Source organism: Scyliorhinus torazame, chromosome 31 (genome assembly GCF_047496885.1).
Source record: "Scyliorhinus torazame isolate Kashiwa2021f chromosome 31, sScyTor2.1, whole genome shotgun sequence".
In the NCBI taxonomy this organism is placed as follows: Eukaryota; Metazoa; Chordata; class Chondrichthyes; order Carcharhiniformes; family Scyliorhinidae; genus Scyliorhinus; species Scyliorhinus torazame.
In genome coordinates, this window is record NC_092737.1 from 8,934,808 (window position 1) to 8,954,667 (window position 19,860).

General features: G+C 50.0%; 2 protein-coding genes across 4 annotated transcripts in view; both read left to right on the forward strand.

Annotated features, from left to right (window-relative positions):
• Window positions 1-19,860, forward strand: part of LOC140404565 (uncharacterized) — a 53,946-nt gene that overhangs the window by 14,826 nt on the left and 19,260 nt on the right. The gene's annotated exons all lie outside the window — the stretch shown is intronic.
• LOC140404658 (mucin-3A-like) overlaps window positions 4,533-19,860 on the forward strand; it is a 192,943-nt gene continuing 177,615 nt past the window's right edge. For all 3 annotated transcript variants that reach the window (XM_072493282.1, XM_072493281.1, XM_072493284.1), the window contains exon 1: window positions 4,533-5,915. The gene's annotated coding sequence lies outside the window, so the exon portion shown is untranslated. The remainder of the gene's footprint in view (window positions 5,916-19,860) is intronic.

Consider the following 19,860-nt stretch of genomic DNA (forward strand, 5'->3'; position numbering starts at 1 on the left):
CCCAGAAATCATTGAACCCTCTGCAACAGCCATCACAGAAATCAGTGAACCCTACTCAACACCCATCACAGAAATCAGTGAACCCTCCTCAACAACCATCACAGAAATCATTGAACCCACCTCAAAAATCATCACAGAAATCAGTGAGGCCTCCTCAACAACGTCCACAGAAATCAGTGAACCTACTTCAAAAAGTAACGCAGAAATAAGTGAGGCCTCCTCAACAACCATCACAGAAATCAGTGAACTCTCCTCAACATTAATCACAGAAATCAGTGAACCCTCATCAACAACCATCACAGAAATCAGTGAACCCTCCTCAACACCCATCACAGAAATCAGTGAACCCTCATCAACAACCATCACGGAAATCAGTGAACCCTCCTCAACAACCATCTCACAAATCAGTGAACCCTCCTCAAGACCTACCCCAGAAATCATTGAACCCTCTGCAACAGCCATCACAGAAATTAGTGAACCCTCCTCAACACCCATCACAGAAATCAGTGAACCCTCCTCAACAACCATCACAGAAATCATTCAAACCTCCTCAACAATCATCACAGAATTCAGTGAGGCCTCCTCAACAACCATCACAGAAATCAGTGAACTCTCCTCAACACCAATCACAGAAATCAGTGAACCCTCATCAACAACCATCACAGAAATCAGTGAACCCTCCTCAACACCCATCACAGAAATCAGTGAACCCTCCTCAACACCCATCACAGAAATCAGTGAACCCTCATCAACAACCATCACGGAAATCAGTGAACCCTCCTCAACACCTATCACAGAAATCAGTGAACCCTCCTCAACAACCACCACAGAAATCAGTGAACCCTCCTCATCAACCATCACAGAAATCAGTGAACCCTCCTCAACAACCATCACAGAAATCAGTGAACCCTCCTCAACGACTATCACAGAAATCAGTGAACCCTCCTCAACAACCATCACAGAAATCAGTGAACCCTCCTCAACAACCATCACAGAAATCATTGAACCCTCCTCAACAATCAGCACAGAAATGAGTGAAGCCTCCTCAACAACAATCACAGAAATCAGTGAACCCTCCTCAACAACCATCACAGTAATCAGTGAACCCTCCGCAACAACCATCACAGGAATCAGTGAACCCTCCTCAACAATCAGCACAGAAATGAGTGAAGCCTCCTCAACAACCATCACAGAAATCAGTGAACCCTCCTCAACAACCATCACAGAAATCAGTGAACCCTCCGCAACAACCACCACAGAAATCAGTGAACCCTCCTCAACAACCATCACAGAAATCAGTGAACCCTCCTCAACAACCATCACAGAAATCATTGAACCCTCCTCAACAATCAGCACAGAAATGAGTGAACCCTCCTCAACAACCATCACAGAAATCAGTGAACCCTCCGCAACAACCATCACAGGAATTAGTGAAGCTGAATCAACAACTGTGACTGAAATCAGAGAACACACCTCAACAACCACCACAGCAATTAGCGAAACCTCCTCAACAACTACCGCAGAATTCAGTGAATTCACATCAGCCGGCAGCACAGAAATGAGTGAACCCTCGGCAACAATCAGCACAGAAATGAGTGAAGCCTCCTCAACAACCATCACAGAAATCAGTGAACCCTCCTCAACAACCATCTCACAAATCAGTGAACCCTCCTCAAGACCTACCCCAGAAATCATTGAACCCTCTGCAACAGCCATCACAGAAATCAGTGAACCCTCCTCAACACCCATCACAGAAATCAGTGAACCCTCCTCAACAACCATCACAGAAATCATTCAACCCTCCTCAACAATCATCACAGAATTCAGTGAGGCCTCCTCAACAACCATCACAGAAATCAGTGAACTCTCCTCAACACCAATCACAGAAATCAGTGAACCCTCATCAACAACCATCACAGAAATCAGTGAACCCTCCTCAACACCCATCACAGAAATCACTGAACCCTCATCAACAACCATCACAGAAATCAGTGAACCAACCTCAACAACCATCACGGAAATCAATGAACCCTCCTCAACAACCATCACAGAAATCAGTGAACCCTCCTCAACAACCAATACAGAAATCAGTGAATCCTCCTCAACAACCATCACAGAAATCAGTGAACCCTCCTCAACAACCATCACGGAAATCAGTGAACCCTCCTCAACAACCATCACAGAAATCAGTGAACCAACCTCAACAACCATCACAGAAATCAGTGAATCCTCCTCAACAACCATCACAGAAATCAGTGAACCAACCTCAACAACCATCACAGAAATCAGTGAACCCTCCTCAACAGCCATCACAGAAATCAGTGAACCCTCATCAACAACCATCACAGAAATCAGTGAACCCTCCTCAACAACCATCACAGAAATCAGTGAACCCTCCTCAACAACCATCACAGAAATCAGTGAACCCTCCTCAACAACCATCACAGAAATCAGTGAACCCTCCTCAACAACCATCACAGAAATCAGTGAACCCTCCTCAACAACCATCACAGAAATCAGTGAACCCTCCTCAACAACCATCACAGAAATCCTTGAACCCTCCTCAACAACCATCACAGAAATCAGTGAATCCTCCTCAGCAGCTACCACTGCAATCAGTGACCCCACCTCAAAATCTACCACAGAAATCAGCAAACCCACCTCAAAAAAAACTACCACAGGGATCAGTGAAACAACCTCAACAACTACCACAGAAATCAGCGAAGCCACCTCTAAAACTACCAAAGAATTCAGTGAGACCACCTCACAAATTACTACAGAATCCAGTAAACACACCTCAGAAGCTAGCACAGAAATTAGCGAACCCACTTCCACTCACATAACCAAACCCACCCCCACATCAAACACACCCACACTCACCACCAAACCCACCCCCACATCAAACACCCCCACACACACCACCAAACCCACCCCCACATCAAACACACCCACACTCACCACCAAACCCACCCCCACATCAAACACCCCCACACACACCACCAAACCCACCCCCACATCAAACACCCCCACACACACCACCCCCACATCAAACACCCCCACACACACCACCAAACCCACCCCCACATCAAACACCCCCACACACACCACCCCCACATCAAACACCCCCACACACACCACCAAACCCACCCCCACATCAAACACCCCCACACACACCACCAAACCCACCCCCACATCAAACACCCCCACACACACCACCCCCACATCAAACACCCCCACACACACCACCAAACCCACCCCCACATCAAACACCCCCACACACACCACCAAACCCACCCCCACATCAAACACCCCCACACACACCACCCCCACATCAAACACCCCCACACACACCACCAAACCCACCCCCACATCAAACACCCCCACACACACCACCCCCACATCAAACACACCCACACACACCACCCCCACATCAAACACCCCCACACACACCACCAAACCCACCCCCACATCAAACACCCCCACACACACCACCAAACCCACCCCCACATCAAACACCCCCACACACACCACCCCCACATCAAACACCCCCACACACACCACCAAACCCACCCCCACATCAAACACCCCCACACACACCACCCCCACATCAAACACCCCCACACACACCACCAAACCCACCCCCACATCAAACACCCCCACACACACCACCCCTACATCAAACACCCCCACACACACCACCAAACCCACCCCCACATCAAACACCCCCACACACACCACCCCCACATCAAACACCCCCACACACACCACCAAACCCACCCCCACATCAAACACCCCCACACACACCACCAAACCCACCCCCACATCAAACACACCCACACTCACCACCAAACCCACCCCCACATCAAACACCCCCACACACACCACCAAACCCACCCCCACATCAAACACCCCCACACACACCACCCCCACATCAAACACCCCCACACACACCACCAAACCCACCCCCACATCAAACACCCCCACACACACCACCCCCACATCAAACACCCCCACACACACCACCAAACCCACCCCCACATCAAACACCCCCACACACACCACCAAACCCACCCCCACATCAAACACCCCCACACACACCACCCCCACATCAAACACCCCCACACACACCACCAAACCCACCCCCACATCAAACACCCCCACACACACCACCAAACCCACCCCCACATCAAACACCCCCACACACAGCACCCCCACATCAAACACCCCCACACACACCACCAAACCCACCCCCACATCAAACACCCCCACACACACCACCCCCACATCAAACACACCCACACACACCACCCCCACATCAAACACCCCCACACACACCACCAAACCCACCCCCACATCAAACACCCCCACACACACCACCAAACCCACCCCCACATCAAACACCCCCACACACACCACCCCCACATCAAACACACCCACACACACCACCCCCACATCAAACACCCCCACACACACCACCAAACCCACCCCCACATCAAACACCCCCACACACACCACCAAACCCACCCCCACATCAAACACCCCCTCACACACCACCCCCACATCAAACACCCCCACACACACCACCAAACCCACCCCCACATCAAACACCCCCACACACACCACCCCCACATCAAACACCCCCACACACACCACCAAACCCACCCCCACATCAAACACCCCCACACACACCACCCCTACATCAAACACCCCCACACACACCACCAAACCCACCCCCACATCAAACACCCCCACACACACCACCCCCACATCAAACACCCCCACACACACCACCAAACCCACCCCCACATCAAACACCCCCACACACACCACCAAACCCACCCCCACATCAAACACCCCCACACACACCACCCCCACATCAAACACCCCCACACACACCACCAAACCCACCCCCACATCAAACACCCCCACACACACCACCAAACCCACCCCCACATCAAACACCCCCACACACACCACCCCTACATCAAACACCCCCACACACACCACCAAACCCACCCCCACATCAAACACCCCCACACACACCACCAAACCCACCCCCACATCAAACACCCCCACACACACCACCCCCACATCAAACACCCCCACACTCACCACCAAACCCACCCCCACATCAAACACACCCACACACACCACCCCTACATCAAACACACCCACACACACCACCCCCACATCAAACACACCCACACACACCACCCCCACATCAAACACACCCACACACACCATCAAACCCACCCCCACATCAAACACCCCCACACACACCACCCCTACATCAAACACACCCACACACACCACCCCCACATCAAACACACCCACACACACCACCCCCACATCAAACACACCCACACACACCATCAAACCCACCCCCACATCAAACACACCCACACACACCACCCCCACATCAAACACACCCACACACACCACCCCCACATCAAACACCCCCACATCAAACACACCCACACACACCATCAAACCCACCCCCACATCAAACACCCCCACACACACCACCCCTACATCAAACACACCCACACACACCACCCCCACATCAAACACACCCACACACACCACCCCCACATCAAACACACCCACACACACCACCCCCACATCAAACACACCCACACACACCATCAAACCCACCCCCACATCAAACACCCCCACACACACCACCAAACCCACCCCCACATCACATACACCCACACACACCATTAAGCACACCTCCACGAGTACAACACACACCAGACAAACCTCTACCACCCCCTCCACCAGCCCTCCAACAACACCTACTACTGCAACCACTAAACAGATCATAACCACTAAACAGATCAAGACAACAGCTGCCACAGTTCGACCTACAACTCTTGCAGCTACCACGAGATCGACAGCAACCATTGCAGCAGGTATTACCCTCATCTTATTTATGAAACGTTTGATTCAATACTGAGAGTTCCAAAGTATTTGTTTTGCTGCTGTTGAGCTATCATAAATTTTAGAATTTTGTCAGAGTGTTGAGCATTTTTCTAGAACAGCAAGAGATTAACCAGGTCTGATTATCACAGGAATGAGGATGTGCAACAGCGCTGGTTCTGTCCACCTTTAACAGAGGCACAATGAACTTTTGTGCTTCAACAGTTTTGCACTGAGTGCTGAATTTGGTGCTTTTTGAGTGCGATAGTGAGAGTTTGGTGACCGAGGGAGTTAGGTGAGGAGGGAGTAAGGTGCTCCTTTCATTTTGTTTCCGACATTTCCGCAAAGAGTGCGAAGAGAGCCAGGAGTTTACAGGAAGTGAAGCTGACTGGGAGCAGAGTCGGAGGGCGGAGATCTAGTTAGTCCACACAGCAGATATATTCTGTAAGGTAAGAGGGGATGGAGGCTAGGCCAGTTACATGCTCCTCCTGTAGGATGTGGGTGGTGAGGGATACCACCGGTGTCCCCACTGACTATACCTGCGGGAAGTGCACCCAACTCCAGCTCCTCAAAGACCGTGTTAGGGAACTGGAGCTGAAGCTGGATGAACTTCGGATCATCCGGGAGGCAGAGGGGGTGATTGAGAAGAGTTACAGGGAGGTAACCACACCCAAGGTACAGGACCAGAATAGCTGGGTTACAGTCAGGGGGAAAAAAACAAACAGGCAGACAGTGCAGGGATCCCTCGTGGCCGTTCCCCTTCAAAACAAGTATACCGTTTTGGATGCTGTTGGGGGGGATGACCTACCGGGGGAAGGCCCTAGCGGCCAGGTCTCTGGCACTGAGTCTGGCTCTGGGGCTCAGAAGGGAAGGGGGGAGAATAGAAAAGCAATAGTTGTAGGAGATTCAATGGTTAGGGGAATAGACAGGAGATTCTGTGGTCGCGAGCGAGACTCCCGGAAGGTATGTTGCCTCCCGGGTGCCAGGGCCAGGGATGTCTCGGATCGTGTCTTCAGGATCCTTAAGGGGGAGGGTGAGCAGCCAGAAGTCGTGGTGCACATTGGTACCAACGACATAGGTAGGAAAAGGGGTGTGGAGGTAATAAACAAGTTTAGGGAGTTAGGTTGGAAGTTGAAAGCCAGGACAGACAGAGTTGTCATCTCTGGTTTGTTGCCGGTGCCACGTGATAGCGAGGCTAGGAATAGGGAGAGAGTGCAGTTGAACACGTGGCTGCAGGAATGGTGTAGGAGGGAGGGCTTCAGGTATTTGGATAATTGGAGCGCATTCTGGGGAAGGTGGGACCTGTACAAGCAGGACGGGTTGCATCTGAACCAGAGGGGCACCAATATCCTGGGAGGGAGGTTTGCTTGTACTCTTCGGGAGGGTTTAAACTAATTTGGCAGGGGAATGGGAACCGGATTTGTAGTCCAGCAACTAAGGTAGCCGATATTCAGGACGCCAAAGCATGTAATGAGGCAGTGGGGAAGGGAACACTGACAAAGGAGAGTATTTGCAGGCACGGAGATGGGTTGAAGTGTGTATACTTCAACGCAAGAAGCATCAGGAATAAGGTGGGTGAACTTAAGGCATGGATCGGTACTTGGGACTACGATGTGGTGGCCATCACGGAAACTTGGATAGAAGAGGGGCAGAAATGGTTGTTGGAGGTCCCTGGTTATAGATGTTTCAATAAGATTAGGGAGGGTGGTAAAAGAGGTGGGGGGGTGGCATTATTAATTAGAGATAGTATAACAGCTGCAGAAAGGCAGTTCGAGGAGTATCACCCTATTGAGGTAGTATGGGTTGAAGTCAGAAATAGGAAAGGAGCAGTCAGCTTGTTAGGAGTTTTCTATAGGCCCCCCAATAGTAACAGAGATGTGGAGGAACAGATTGGGAAACAGATTTTGGAAAGGTGCAGAAGTCATAGGGTAGTAGTCATGGGCGACTTTAACTTCCCAAATATTGAGTGGAAACTCTTTAGATCAAATAGTTTGGATGGGGTGGTGTTTGTGCAGTGTGTCCAGGAAGCTTTTCTAACACAGTATGTAGATTGTCCGACCAGAGGAGGGGCAATATTGGATTTAGTACTGGGTAATGAACCAGGGCAAGTGATAGATTTGTTAGTGGGGGAGCATTTTGGAGATAGTGACCACAATTCTGTGACTTTCACTTTAGTAATGGAGAGGGATAGGTACGTGCAACAGGGCAAGGTTTACAATTGGGGGAAGGGTAAATACGATGTTGTCAGACAAGAATTGAAGTGCATAAGTTGGGAACATAGGCTGGCAGGGAAGGACACAAGTGAAATGTGGAACTTGTTCAAGGAACAGGTGCTACGTGTCCTTGATATGTATGTCCCTGTCAGGCAGGGAAGAGATGGTCGAGTGAGGGAACCATGGTTGACAAGAGAGGTTGGATGTCTTGTTAAGAGGAAAAAGGTGACTTATGTAAGGCTGAGGAAACAAGGTTCAGACAGGGCATTGGAGGGATACAAGATAGCCAGGAGGGAACTGAAGAAAGGGATTAGGAGAGCTAAGAGAGGGCATGAACAATCTTTGGCGGGTAGGATCAAGGAAAACCCCAAGGCCTTTTACACATATGTGAGAAATATGAGAATGACTAGAGCGAGGGTAGGTCCGATCAAGGACAGTAGCGGGAGATTGTGTATTGAGTCTGAAGAGATAGGAGAGGTCTTGAATGAGTATTTTTCTTCTGTATTTACAAATGAGAGGGGCGATATTGTTGGAGAGGACAGTGTGAAACAGATTGGTAAGCTCGAGGAAATACTTGTCAGGAAGGAAGATGTGTTGGGCATTTTGAAAAACTTGAGGATAGACAAGTCCCCCGGGCCTGACGGGATATATCCAAGGATTCTATGGGAAGCAAGAGATGAAATTGCAGAGCCGTTGGCAATGATCTTTTCGTCCTCATTGTCAACAGGGGTGGTACCAGGGGATTGGAGAGTGGCGAATGTCGTGCCCCTGTTCAAAAAAGGAACTAGGGATAACCCTGGGAATTACAGGCCAGTTAGTCTTACTTCGGTGGTAGGCAAAGTAATGGAAAGGGTACTGAAGGATAGGATTTCTGAGCATCTGGAAAGACACTGCTTGATTAGGGATAGTCAGCACGGATTTGTGAGGGGTAGGTCTTGCCTTACAAATCTTATTGAATTCTTTGAGGAGGTGACCAAGCATGTGGATGAAGGTAAAGCAGTGGGTGTAGTGTACATGGATTTTAGTAAGGCATTTGATAAGGTTCCCCATGGTAGGCTTATGCAGAAAGTAAGGAGGCATGGGATAGTGGGAAATTTGGCCAGTTGGATAACGAACTGGCTAACCGATAGAAGTCAGAGAGTGGTGGTGGATGGCAAATATTCAGCCTGGATCCCAGTTACCAGTGGCGTACCGCAGGGATCAGTTCTGGGTCCTCTGCTGTTTGTGATTTTCATTAATGACTTGGATGAGGGAGTTGAAGGGTGGGTCAGTAAATTTGCAGACGATACGAAGATTGGTGGAGTTGTGGATAGTAAGGAGGGCTGTTGTCGGCTGCAAAGAGACATAGATAGGATGCAGAGCTGGGCTGAGAAGTGGCAGATGGAGTTTAACCCTGAAAAGTGTGAGGTTGTCCATTTTGGAAGGACAAATATGAATGCGGAATATAGGGTTAACGGTAGAGTTCTTGGCAATGTGGAGGAGCAGAGAGATCTTGGGGTCTATGTTCATACATCTTTGAAAGTTGCCACTCAAGTGGATAGAGCTGTGAAGAAGGCCTATGGTGTGCTCGCGTTCATTAACAGAGGGATTGAATTTAAGAGCCGTGAGGTGATGATGCAGCTGTACAAAACTTTGGTAAGGCCACATTTGGAGTACTGTGTACAGTTCTGATCGCCTCATTTTAGGAAGGATGTGGAAGCTCTGGAAAAGGTGCAAAGAAGATTTACCAGGATGTTGCCTGGAATGGAGAGTAGGTCTTACGAGGAAAGGTTGAGGGTGCTAGGCCTTTTCTCATTAGAGCGGAGACGGATGAGGGGCGACTTGATAGAGGTTTATAAGATGATCAGGGGAATAGATAGAGTAGACAGTCAGATACTTTTTCCCCGGGTGGAACACACCATGACAAGGGGACATAAATTTAAGGTGAAAGGTGGAAGATATAGGAGGGATATCAGAGGTAGGTTCTTTACCCAGAGAGTAGTGGGGGCATGGAATGCACTGCCTGTGGAAGTAGTTGAGTCGGAAACATTAAGGACCTTCAAGCAGCTATTGGATAGGTACATGGATTACGGTAAAATGATATAGTGTAGATTTATTTGTTCTTAAGGGCAGCACGGTAGCATTGTGGATAGCGCAATTGCTTCACAGCTCCATGGTCCCAGGTTCGATTCCGGCTTGGGTCATTGTCTGTGCGGAGTCTGCACGTCCTCCCCGTGTCTGCGTGGGTTTCCTCCGGGTGCTCTGGTTTCCTCCCACAGTCCAAAGATGTGCGGGTTAGGTGAATTGGCCAATGATAAATTGCCCTTAATGTCCAAATTGCCCTTGGTGTTGGGTGGAGGTGTTGAGTTTGGGTATGGTGCTCTTTCCAAGAGCCGGTGCAGACTCAAAGGGCTGAATGGCCTCCTTCTGCACTGTAAATTCAATGATAATCTATGATTAATCTAGGACAAAGGTTCGGCACAACATCGTGGGCCGAAGGGCCTGTTCTGTGCTGTATTTTCTATGTTCTATGTTCTATGTAACAGTGATGTGTTGGGTACTCTGGATCTGTGGAGACTGCGTTTACCTTAGCAGTAACATAGACAGGCTATGTAATTGTACAACTCTATTTTAGTTAACTAAGAGCTGTTAAACATACTTGCACTGTGGGTCGACACTATGTTAGATTGACTGCAGACCTATGCCTAACCTGACCAGCCTATACTGCGAGCACATGGTGGATGTTTATGCTACTGACTGCGGGCTCTGTCTGTCTCAGAGGCTGCATCCCGAATGAGTGGGAAAACTAGTGCCCTCTGTCTTTATAGTGACCGTGCCCTTACTGGTGATTGGCTGCTGCGTTGTGTGTGTTGATTGGTCTTGCAGTGTGTCAGTCAGTGTATGTCTCTGCACCGTCATATACTGATGTGTATATTATGACATCTCCCCTTTTCTAAAAAAAATGTGTGTCCGTGGCAATAAATAATGTAGTATGCGAATGTTCCTATGTGTGGCACATGCGAGCATATTTACAGGACTATTGACAGAAACTCTAAGATATTTACATTGGAAGGTGTCTAGTGCAGATGGACAGTATGTAACACAAAATATAACTAGAACAACAGTATGTACAAACCAGTGAGTTAATCAAACAGGGTAACGAAACAATCAGTTCCTGAGTTCAAAGAGTCCATGAATTCAGGCAGTTCATAAATTCAGTCTCTGAGGTGGGCGACAAATTCTTGTTGACCGCCTCAAGGGTGGGTCAGGGGCCGCCTGTTCTGGAATGGGCGGGACTGCGTCAGACTCAGAGGGTGGCAGAGTGAAAGGGAGATCTGCAAAGTCCGTGACGGGTTTGTCGTGACGGCGGGGCAGGACATGATGATCTGGTGGCGAGTGAGGAAGGTGCCGTAGTGCCCGTCTATTTCGGCGAAGAGAGGAGCCGTCTTGTAGACTAACCAAAAATGACCTGGGGGCCACTTGTCTGAGCACCACAGCGGTGGCGGACCAACCACCATCGGGAAGTTGGACACGGACCTCGTCATCAGGAGCCAGAGCAGGGAGATCCGTGGCGCGGGCGTCGTACGCCGATTTGTGTTGGGCCCGAGACAACTGCATTCGACAAAGGACCGGAAGGTTGTCCAAGTCCGGGACATGAATGGCCGGCACCGTCGTCCGCTGCGTGCGATTCATCAACAATTGAGCCGGTGACAGGCCGGTGGACAATGGAGCTGATCTGTAAGCAAGCAGGGCGAGGTAAAAATCGGATCCTGCATCGGCCGCCTTGCACAGGAGTCGTTTGACAATGTGCACCCCCTTTTCAGCTTTGCCATTGGATTGGGGGTAATGGGGACTGGACGTGACATGTGTGAAGTTGTATCGTGTGGCAAAATTGGACCACTCCTGACTGGCAAAACACGGGCCATTGTCGGACATGACGGTGAGCAGGATGCTATGGCGAGCGAAGGTTTCCTTGCATGCCCGATTGACCACAGTTGAGGTGAGGTCGTGTAGCCTAACTACCTCCGGGTAGTTTGAGGAATAGTCCACTATGAGGACGTAGTCCCGACCAAGTGCATGGAACAGGTCGATGCCCACTTTGGTCCAGAGGGACGTGACCAACTCATGGGGTTGCAAGGTCTCCCTTGCCTGAGCAGGCTGGAAACGCTGGCATGTTGGGCAGTTAAGAACGGCATTGGCAATGTCCTCGTTGATTCCAGGCCAGTACACTGCCTCACGGGCCCGTCGGCGGCATTTCTCCACTCCCAGGTGGCCCTCATAGAGCTGCTCAAGGACGAGGTTCCGCATGCTGTGCAGACGACTATCCTGTCCAGCTTTAGTAGAATTCCAGCTACCACTGCCAGGTCATCTTTAATGTTTTAGAATTGAGAGCATTGGCCCTTGAGTCACCCGTCTGTCAGGTGGCGCATGACACGTTGGAGCAGGGGATCGCTGGCCGTCTCACGACAAATATGGATGAGTCGTTCGTCCGTGGCGGGCAGATTGGATGCGACGAATGCCACCTGAGCATCAATTTGGCACACGAAGCCCGCTGGGTCGCAGGGTGTGCTGACAGATCGGGAGAGTGCATCGGCGACGATGAGCTCCTTACCCGGGGTGTAGACGAGTTTGAAGTCGTACCGCCTGAGTTTAAGGAGAATGCGCTGCAGGCGCGGCGTCATGTCGTTAAGGTCTTTTTGAATGATATTGACCAGTGGCCTGTGGTCTGTCTTGACTGTGAACTTTGGGAGTCCATAGACATAGTCATGGAATTTGACCACTCCGGTAAGAAGGCCCAGGCACTCTTTTTCAATTTGCGCATAGCGCTGTTTGGTGGGCGTCATTGCACGTGACGCGCTTGCGACAGGAGCCCATGAGGAGGCGTCGCCACGTTGAAGGAGCACTGCTCCAATGCTGGACTGACTGGCATCCGTGAGGATCTTTGTTTCTTTGGCCGGATCGAAAAATGCCAACGCTGGGGCCTTGGTCAGCTTCGCCCTGAGTTCCCGCCATTCTTGCTCGTGGGCGGGGAGCCATTGGAACTCGGTCGTCTTCTTAACCAGGTTCCTGAGAGCCGTGGTGTGGGAGGCGAGGTTAGGGATGAATTTCCGCAGGAAATTGACCATGCCCAGGAAGCGGGGGACCGCCTTCTTGTCCTCCGGTGTCTTCATGGCCTTAATGGCAGATACCTTGTCAAGCTGCACGCCAAACTGTGAAATGTGGTCTCCGAGGAATTTAAGTTCTGTTTGACCAAAGGAGCATTTGGCCCTGTTGAGGCAGAGGCCATGCTCACGGATTCTCCGGAAGACGTGTTGGAGGCGATCAATGTGCTCCTGCGGGGTGGTAGACCAGACAATGATGTCGTCCACATATACGCGAACACCTTTGATAATTGCCCGTAGTGTTACTGGGTTATGGGGATAGGATGGAAGTGTTGACCTTGGGTAGGGTGCTCTTTCCAGAGCCGGTGCAGACTCGACGGGCCGAATGGCCTCCTTCTGCACTGTAAATTCTATGATAATCTATGAATTCTATGATAAAGCACTCCAATCTCCCGAGGGGATGGGAGCGGAATTCTGCATTTTATAAAGCACTCCAATCTCCCGAGGGGATGGGGCGGAATTCTGCATTTTATAAAGCACTCCAATCTCCCGAGGGGATGGGGCGGAATTCTGCATTTTATAAAGCACTCCAATCTCCCGAGGGGATGGGAGCGGAATTCTGCATTTTATAAAGCACTCCAATCTCCCGAGGGGATGGGGCGGAATTCTGCATTTTATAAAGCACTCCAATCTCCCGAGGGGATGGGGCGGAATTCTGCATTTTATAAAGCACTCCAATCTCCCGAGGGGATGAGGCGGAATTCTGCATTTTATAAAGCACTCCAATCTCCCGAGGAGCTGGGGCGGAATTCTGCATTTTATAAAGCACTCCAATCTCCCGAGGGGATGGGGCGGAATTCTGCATTTTATAAAGCACTCCAATCTCCCGAGGGGATGGGGCGGAATTCTGCATTTTATAAAGCACTCCAATCTCCCGAGGGGATGGGGCGGAATTCTGCATTTTATAAAGCACTCCAATCTCCCGAGGAGCTGGGGCGGAATTCTGCATTTTATAAAGCACTCCAATCTCCCGAGGGGATGGGGCGGAATTCTGCATTTTATAAAGCACTCCAATCTCCCGAGGGGATGGGGTGGAATTCTGCATTTTATAAAGCACTCCAATCTCCCGAGGGGATGGGGGGGGAATTCTGCATTTTATAAAGCACTCTAATCTCCCGAGGGGATGGGGCGGAATTCTGCATTTTATAAAGCACTCCAATCTCCCAAGGGGATGGGGCGGAATTCTGCATTTTATAAAGCACTCCAATCTCCCGAGGGGATGGGGGGGGAATTCTGCATTTTATAAAGCACTCCAATCTCCCGAGGGGATGAGGCGGAATTCTGCATTTTATAAAGCACTCCAATCTCCCGAGGGGATGGGGCCGAATTCTGCATTTTATAAAGCACTCCAATTTCCCGAGGGGATGGGGGGGGGGGAATTCTGCATTTTATAAAGCACTCCAATCTCCCGAGGAGCTGGGGTGGAATTCTGCATTTTATAAAGCACTCCAATCTCCCGAGGGGATGGGGGGGGGAATTCTGCATTTTATAAAGCACTCCGATCTCCCGAGGAGCTGGGGCGGAATTCTGCATTTTATAAAGCACTCCAATCTCCCGAGGGGATGGGGCGGAATTCTGCATTTTATAAAGCACTCCAATCTCCCGAGGGGATGGGGCGGAATTCTGCATTTTATAAAGCACTCCAATCTCCCGAGGGGATGGGAGTGGAATTCTGCATTTTGTAAAGCACTCCAATCTCCCGAGGGATGGGGCGGAATTTTGCATTTTATAAAGCACTCCAATCTCCCGAGGGGATGGGGCGGAATTCTGCATTTTATAAAGCACTCCAATCTCCCGAGGGGATGAGGCGGAATTCTGCATTTTATAAAGCACTCCAATCTCCCGAGGAGCTGGGGCGGAAGTCTGCATTTTATAAAGCACTCCAATCTCCCGAGGGGATGGGGCGGAATTCTGCATTTTATAAAGCACTCCAATCTCCCGAGGGGATGGGGGGGGGAATTCTGCATTTTATAAAGCACTCCAATCTCCCGAGGGGATGGGGCAGAATTCTGCATTTTATAAAGCACTCCAATCTCCCGAGGGGATCGGGCGGAATTCTGCATTTTATAAAGCACTCCAATCTCCCGAGGGGATGGGGCGGAATTCTGCATTTTATAAAGCACTCCAATCTCCCGAGGGGATGAGGCGGAATTCTGCATTTTATAAAGCACTCCAATCTCCCGAGGAGCTGGGGCGGAATTCTGCATTTTACAAAGCACTCCAATCTCCCGAGGGGATGGGGCGGAATTCTGCATTTTATAAAGCACTCCAATCTCCCGAGGGGATGAGGCGGAATTCTGCATTTTATAAAGCACTCCAATCTCCCGAGGAGCTGGGGCGGAAGTCTGCATTTTATAAAGCACTCCAATCTCCCGAGGGGATGGGGCAGAATTCTGCATTTTATAAAGCACTCCAACTCCCGAGGGGATGGGGCGGAATTCTGCATTTTATAAAGCACTCCAATCTCCCGAGGGGATGGGGCAGAATTTTGCATTTTATAAAGCACTCCAACTCCCGAGGGGATGGGGCGGAATTCTGCATTTTATAAAGCACTCCAATCTCCCGAGGGGATGGGGCCGAATTCTGCATTTTATAAAGCACTCCAATCTCCCGAGGGGATGGGAGCGGAAGTCTGCATTTTATAAAGCACTCCAATCTCCCGAGGAGCTGGGGTGGAATTCTGCATTTTATAAAGCACTCCAATCTCCCGAGGGGATGGGGCGGAATTCTGCATTTTATAAAGCACTCCAATCTTCCGAGGAGCTGGGGTGGAATTCTGCATTTTATAAAGCACTCCGATCTCCCCAGGAGCTGGGGTGGAATTCTGCATTTTATAAAGCACTCCAATCTTCCGAGGAGCTGGGGTGGAATTCTGCATTTTATAAAGCACTCCAATCTCCCGAGGGGATGGGGCGGAATTCTGCATTTTATAAAGCACTCCAATCTCCCGAGGGGATGGGGCGGAATTCTGCATTTTATAAAGAACTCCAATCTCCCGAGGGGATGGGGCGGAATTCTGCATTTTATAAAGCACTCCAATCTCCCGAGGGGATGGAGCGGAAGTCTGCATTTTATAAAGCACTCCAATCTCCCGAGGGGATGGGGCGGAATTCTGCATTTTATAAAGCACTCCAATCTCCCGAGGGGATGGGGCGGAATTCTGCATTTTATAAAGCACTCCAATCTCCCGAGGGGATGGGGCGGAATTCTGCATTTTATAAAGCACTCCAATCTCCCGAGGGGATGGGGCAGAATTCTGCATTTTATAAAGCACTCCAATCTCCCGAGGGGATGGGGCGGAATTCTGCATTTTATAAAGCACTCCAATCTCCCGAGGGGATGGGGCGGAATTCTGCATTTTATAAAGCACTCCAATCTCCCGAGGGGATGGAGCGGAAGTCTGCATTTTATAAAGCACTCCAATCTCCCGAGGGGATGGGGCAGAATTCTGCATTTTATAAAGCACTCCAATCTCCCGAGGGGATGGGGCGGAATTCTGCATTTTATAAAGCACTCCAATCTCCCGAGGGGATGGGGTGGAATTCTGCATTTTATAAAGCACTCCAATCTTCCGAGGAGCTGGGGTGGAATTCTGCATTTTATAAAGCACTCCAATCTCCCGAGGGGATGGGGCGGAATTCTGCATTTTATAAAGCACTCCAATCTCCCGAGGGGATGGGGCGGAATTCTGCATTTTATAAAGAACTCCAATCTCCCGAGGGGATGGGGCGGAATTCTGCATTTTATAAAGCACTCCAATCTCCCGAGGGGATGGAGCGGAAGTCTGCATTTTATAAAGCACTCCAATCTCCCGAGGGGATGGGGCGGAATTCTGCATTTTATAAAGCACTCCAATCTCCCGAGGGGATGGGGCGGAATTCTGCATTTTATAAAGCACTCCAATCTCCCGAGGGGATGGGGCGGAATTCTGCATTTTATAAAGCACTCCAATCTCCCGAGGGGATGGGGCAGAATTCTGCATTTTATAAAGCACTCCAATCTCCCGAGGGGATGGGGCGGAATTCTGCATTTTATAAAGCACTCCAATCTCCCGAGGGGATGGGGCGGAATTCTGCATTTTATAAAGCACTCCAATCTCCCGAGGGGATGGAGCGGAAGTCTGCATTTTATAAAGCACTCCAATCTCCCGAGGGGATGGGGCAGAATTCTGCATTTTATAAAGCACTCCAATCTCCCGAGGGGATGGGGCGGAATTCTGCATTTTATAAAGCACTCCAATCTCCCGAGGGGATGGGGCGGAATTCTGCATTTTATAAAGCACTCCAATCTCCCGAGGGGATGAGGCGGAATTCTGCATTTTATAAAGCACTCCAATCTCCCGAGGAGCTGGGGCGGAATTCTGCATTTTATAAAGCACTCCAATCTCCCAAGGGGATGGGGCGGAATTCTGCATTTTATAAAGCACTCCAATCTCCCGAGGGGATGGGGCAGAATTCTGCATTTTATAAAGCACTCCAATCTCCCGAGGGGATGGGGCGGAATTCTGCATTTTATAAAGCACTCCAATCTCCCGAGGGGATGGGGCGGAATTCTGCATTTTATAAAGCACTCCAATCTCCCGAGGGGATGGAGCGGAAGTCTGCATTTTATAAAGCACTCCAATCTCCCGAGGGGATGGGGCAGAATTCTGCATTTTATAAAGCACTCCAATCTCCCGAGGGGATGGGGCGGAATTCTGCATTTTATAAAGCACTCCAATCTCCCGAGGGGATGGGGCGGAATTCTGCATTTTATAAAGCACTCCAATCTCCCGAGGGGATGAGGCGGAATTCTGCATTTTATAAAGCACTCCAATCTCCCGAGGAGCTGGGGCGGAATTCTGCATTTTATAAAGCACTCCAATCTCCCAAGGGGATGGGGCGGAATTCTGCATTTTATAAAGCACTCCAATCTCCCGAGGGGATGGGGCGGAATTCTGCATTTTATAAAGCACTCCAATCTCCCGAGGGGATGAGGCGGAATTCTGCATTTTATAAAGCACTCCAATCTCCCGAGGAGCTGGGGCGGAAGTCTGCATTTTATAAAGCACTCCAATCTCCCGAGGGGATGGTGCGGAATTCTGCATTTTATAAAGCACTCCAATCTCCCGAGGGGATGGGGCAGAATTCTGCATTTTATAAAGCACTCCAACTCCCGAGGGGATGGGGCGGAATTCTGCATTTTATAAAGCACTCCAATCTCCCGAGGGGATGGGGCCGAATTCTGCATTTTATAAAGCACTCCAATCTCCCGAGGGGATGGGAGCGGAAGTCTGCATTTTATAAAGCACTCCAACTCCCGAGGGGATGAGGTGGAATTCTGCATTTTATAAAGCACTCCAATCTCCCGAGGGGATGGGGCGGAATTCTGCATTTTATAAAGCACTCCAATCTCCCGAGGGGATGGAGCGGAAGTCTGCATTTTATAAAGCACTCCAATCTCCCGAGGGGATGGTGCGGAATTCTGCATTTTATAAAGCACTCCAATCTCCCGAGGGGATGGGGCGGAATTCTGCATTTTATAAAGCACTCCAATCTCCCGAGGGGATGGGGCGGAATTCTGCATTTTATAAAGCACTCCAATCTCCCGAGGGGATGGGGCGGAATTCTGCATTTTGTAAAGCACTCCAATCTCCCGAGGGATGGGGCGGAATTCTGCATTTTATAAAGCACTCCAATCTCCCGAGGGGATGGGGCGGAATTCTGCATTTTATAAAGCACTCCAATCTCCCGAGGGGATGAGGCGGAATTCTGCATTTTATAAAGCACTCCAATCTCCCGAGGGGATGGGGCGGAATTCTGCATTTTATAAAGCACTCCAATCTCCCGAGGAGCTGGGGCGGAATTCTGCATTTTATAAAGCACTCCAATCTCCCGAGGGGATGGGGCAGAATTCTGCATTTTATAAAGCACTCCAATCTCCCGAGGGGATGGGGTGGAATTCTGCATTTTATAAAGCACTCCAATCTCCCGAGGGGATGGGGCGGAATTCTGCATTTTATAAAGCACTCCAATCTCCCGAGGGGATGGGACGGAATTCTGCATTTTATAAAGCACTCCAATCTCCCGAGGGGATGGGGCGGGATTCTGCATTTTATAAAGCACTCCAATCTCCCGAGGGGATGGGGCGGAATTCTGCATTTTATAAAGCACTCCAATCTCCCGAGGGGATGGGGCGGGATTCTGCATTTTATAAAGCACTCCAATCTCCCGAGGGGATGGGGCCGAATTCTGCATTTTATAAAGCACTCCAATCTCCCGAGGGGATGGGAGCGGAAGTCTGCATTTTATAAAGCACTCCAATCTCCCGAGGGGATGGGGCGGAATTCTGCATTTTATAAAGCACTCCAATCTCCCGAGGGGATGGTGCGGAATTCTGCATTTTATAAAGCACTCCAATCTCCCGAGGGGATGGAGCGGAATTCTGCATTTTATAAAGCACTCCAATCTCCCGAGGGGATGGGGCGGAATTCTGCATTTTATAAAGCACTCTAATCTCCCGAGGAGCTGGGGTGGAATTCTGCATTTTATAAAGCACTCCAATCTCCCGAGGGGATAGTGCGGAATTCTGCATTTTATAAAGCA